Below are 4,503 nucleotides of genomic sequence, written 5' to 3' on the forward strand. Positions count from 1 at the left end.
AATGGAATCTAAGCGAGACACTGGAGCAAACGTTTCATTGAAATCAATCTCTGGCTGTTGTGAATAGCCTTTCGCGACGAGCCTTGCCTTGTTTCTTTGTACTGAGCCATCTGGATTATGTTTCACCTTGTAAATCCACTTCACACCTACAACATCTTTATCTTTTGGCCTGTCTACAAGCTCCCATGTCTGATTTTTTTCTATTACTTGAACTTCTTCTTCCATTGCCTTTCTCCAAATTTCTTCTTTGCATGCTTCCTCAAAATTTTCAGGTGCAATTGAACAATAGTTACAAGTTGGATAAATATCATTTTTGAGAGATTTGTACCTTTTAGGACTTGAGTCAGGACACTACGCCATATATGAGCTATGGCAATGGTTTGATCATTGGTGTTGCAATGTTATGTTGCATTAGAGGCACTAATCCATACCTACCGCAACGATAATCATTCATGTCCATTTGATGTTGCGATAGCCAAAACTATGTGTTGCATAGAGTATTTGTAGAATAATTATTTATAATATGATAATAAAATTTAAAGCTAAAATACTTTTAAATTATTAATTAATAAGATATAATATATTAAACATGAAAGAACTAAATATTGAAATACAATATAATATACATGTGAAAACACTGAATTCTTAAATAATATTAATTTCATTATAATAAATTTTTAATGTAATTAATTATAATAAAGATAATAACTTTGAAACTAATTGATTATTAAGAAAATAATGACATTGAAATTTATATTTTTTTAAAATAAAATTGTTATTTTTAAAATATCAAAGAAATTGGAAATGATATTTAAGATGAATCCTTCGTATTAGCAAGACAATAAAAAAAAATCGAAACAAAGCTCTGCGTGAAAAATTAAGAGCGGCAAAACTCCCGCTTTTGTTTCACCCACCTCATATCATTTCAGCCCCCACACACATTTTTGTCCACACACACTCACCTCACTCACCTTCTATAATCACCGGTGTCTTCAAACTCAGCTCTTCGACGATTGGGTAACTTTTGGGGACAACTGAATCGAGTTCTCTCTCAATCGATTTCATCGTTATTAGGGTTTTGGTTTCAGGTCTTCAATCGCAGGCTTTGATTCAAAGCTTCTTCATTGAATGGAACTAGGGCTTTAGATTCATATTGCCTTGTAATTTATTTGAAAGATTTGAATTAGGGATTTCATTTTAGTTATGTTAATTTGTGTCTCGTTTGTTTCAGGACTTCAATTAAATTAGGGATCCACTCCAACATGAATGGCTTGAGTCGAATTAGGGCTTTTCACTTCAATTGGGGCTTCGAATTCTTGGATTGTGATTTAAGGTGTACTCCCTTCATATTTCTTTTTATTTGTGTGTATGTATACTCGAGTTCAGCGTTTCCAGATTTTCTTTTGGGATCAATAGTTTAGAGTTTGTATCTGGCAATTGAATTTCAATTGGAATCTCTATGATGGCCTTTTGATATATGTATGTATATTCATGTGCGTATTTTGCTGAAACTTGATCTAGCCATTACCAAGTCTAATTTGATGCTCTGTATTTTATTCGTTTCTCGGGATTATTTTTTTTTGGATGTAAAATGATCTGTGTTTTCACGAGTTGTTTTTATATTGAATTATACTGGAATTGGTTCTTGGCTAGTTATTTTGGGGGACTGTGACCTCATAACTTGATGTATTTCTATAGCCGGTCCTATATATCATTGCTTTAGTTTCACCGTAATAGTTCATTTTCGTTTCCTAGTGTAACCATATGTTGACTATTCAGATAACATCCCTGCTGTTGGTATGGCAATGGAGGGTGCGACTATGTCAAAAAACCTGAATTCTTACTGAAGTCTATTCCAAATATTAGCATATTTGATCCCAAAGTAAAGCTTCCAGTGAAGAAATTCTATGAAGGTAAGAGAGCATATTAAGCCAGCTTCATCCATCATTTCTTTTCTACAACCAGTAAACACTTTCCAATGATCACAACATATGAAAGTATATACTGGTGATGGTTGGCATTTGGATTTAAAAAGTACTAACTTTGATGCATATTCCCGACCAGATTTTTATACTAAGGTAATTCCTTACTCGCTTTAAGGCTTGGCTGCAGATACAGCTCCTGGTAATTATATAAAACTTTCTCAGCATTAACTACCTGAAAATATTGTGCTAAAGGAGAAGAAGCTAATCTGAAACCATCCTATTAAATGAGAGAATCAGAATCTGGCATAAATTAGGACATTTAAATTTGTTAGAACTGTTATCATAACTTAACATTGTCCAAGCTAATCAATTGGTAACATGGGAGATGTTATTGAGATTGATACATGGGTTGATGCATCAGCAAAAAATGGTATGTGTTATAAATCGAACACGAGCTTTGAGAATTGAATGAAATATAAAATTTCAAATACGAACTTCTATTGATGCGGGACTCTTACTATAGTCAGGACTCGGGAGGCTGCATTAGCAATATAAACTAACAGACTTCCCTAGCAACTTATAGTTTCATTTGTTTATATCTCTACAAGGCATCTGGCGTTTGTTTATATTTCTATCTTTGTCTTAACGATTAGATTTGTATGATTATGTTCATAACACATATCACTTAAATATGGCATTTCAGGTTTCATATCTCTTCAGAAATCCAGAAGTTTTGGACATGGTTACATTCAAGGTGCCACTTATTCTTCAGCTGTTAGTGGAAGAGTGAAGATATTTTGTTTATTGAAAGAAAAATGAAGTGTTGTGCAAAGTTGTGAGTGACTAAAGTTGTGAGGCGATAAACTGATTTGGTAGCTGCTTTGATTTGATTCCATTTGGTAGTTACTTTTGTTTGTATCAAAGAATAGTTTATTGAGATGTTTAACATTTAAAGTGTATATTTTCAACTCCTTTCGGTAAATAATGTTGCTTTCGATTAATAAAATGGGGCAGCTGCTGTAGTAAAATGTTTGAAAGTTATATTTAATGTTGCAATAGTACATACTCATATATGTTGCTATGGGACTGACACATGGCAGTCAGTAGGCGACACGTGGCACTTTGGGCTCACATGTGGGATCCACGTGGACCCTAAAAATGGGACTTACAAGAGGGACCCACATGTGGGTCCCACTATTTTTTTAAAATCAAAAGGTCTAATGTAACATAATATATTTGTTCCTATAGGGTCGTCAGATGTTGCAATAGCACGTTTATTGTAACATAAAAAGCCGTGTTGCAGTAGCTTACCTAAATGTTGCAATAGAAGCCTAAGGCAGCATGCAAAAGTGCAACTTAAATTTTATGTTGCAATAGCCCTTTTTCGGGCTATGGCAACATATTTTGGGGTTATGGCATCATTTTTTTGATGTTGTCGTAGGCCATATATGGCGTAGTGGGAGATGATAGTTCTGGACTAGATTGACTTTGTGTTGGTGTTGATGGAGGTGAATTATCCACATCATTATCTGAAATATCTGAATTCTCATCTTCCGTGTTTGTTGGAGGAACACTATTATATTCAAATCCTTTTTTATCAACTCTGTTCTCCTTCCAATTCCATGAGGCATACTCATCAACTTGTACATCGCGACTGATAAAGACTTTGTTTTCAGCAAGACTGAAAATTCTGTAGCCTTTGCTCATACTACTGTAGCCAACGAAAATACACCTCTCACTAGCTTCACCAAGTTTAGATCGATGCACCTTCGGAATATGTGCATAACATATGCTTCCAAAAACTTTAAGATGATTGAGTGACGGCTTTCTGCCCCTCCATGCTTCAAATGGAGTTTTGCCCCAAACAGCCTTTGTGGGACATCTATTTGTCAGATATACAGCTGTATAAACAGCTTCTGCCCAGAAGGTTATTGGCAGCCCTTTCTCATGCATCATTGATTTTGCCATCTCCACAATTGTTTGATTCTTTCGTTCAGACACACCATTTTGTTGGGGCGTATATCGAACAGTGAGTTGTCGTTCTATTCCTTCATCTTCACAAAATTTCTGAAATTCTTTTGATGTGTATTCCGTGCCATTATCGCTTCTTAGAGTTTTGATATGACATCCACTTTGTTTTTCCACAAGGCTTTTGAATTTTTTAAAGATAGAGAACACTGCTGATTTTTGTCTCATAAAGTAAACCCATGTCATGCGTGTATAATCATCAATAAATAAGATGAAATACCTGTTTTGCGCATGTGATGGATTTTCCATTGGGCCACAGACATCTGTATGTACCAGCTCCAATTTTGTTTTTGCTCTCCAGGAGACTCCTTTTGGAAATGATTGTCGATGTTGCTTTCCAAATGCACATCCTTCGCAAACACCTTTTATTTTTTCAATGTAAGGCAGCCCATGCACCATTCTTTGATTGTAAAGAACCTTCAGATTATGATAATTCACATGCCCAAGTCTTTTATGCCATAGACTTGAAACAGGTTCATTAGATGTCGCTTGCAAGGCGGATGCGTATTTAATATTGAGAGAAAAAGTTCTATTTTTCATCTCAATTGTT

General features: G+C 34.9%; 1 long non-coding RNA gene across 2 annotated transcripts; it reads left to right on the top strand.

The window, feature by feature from the left end:
• Positions 1 to 843: 843 nt before the first annotated feature.
• On the top strand, positions 844 to 2,966 carry LOC135149771 (uncharacterized). Of its 2 annotated transcripts, XR_010287984.1 has the most exons (5): positions 909 to 1,088; positions 1,232 to 1,333; positions 1,780 to 1,913; positions 2,065 to 2,124; positions 2,629 to 2,966. It is a non-coding gene; the product is annotated as an uncharacterized LOC135149771 (long non-coding RNA). The 2 variants fall into 2 exon arrangements; XR_010287983.1 differs by lacking the exon at positions 2,065 to 2,124 and having other exon boundaries at positions 844 to 1,088.
• The last annotated feature ends 1,537 nt before the right edge of the window (positions 2,967 to 4,503 follow it).

This window comes from Daucus carota, chromosome 9 (assembly GCF_001625215.2).
Source record: "Daucus carota subsp. sativus chromosome 9, DH1 v3.0, whole genome shotgun sequence".
Taxonomy (NCBI): domain Eukaryota; kingdom Viridiplantae; phylum Streptophyta; class Magnoliopsida; order Apiales; family Apiaceae; genus Daucus; species Daucus carota.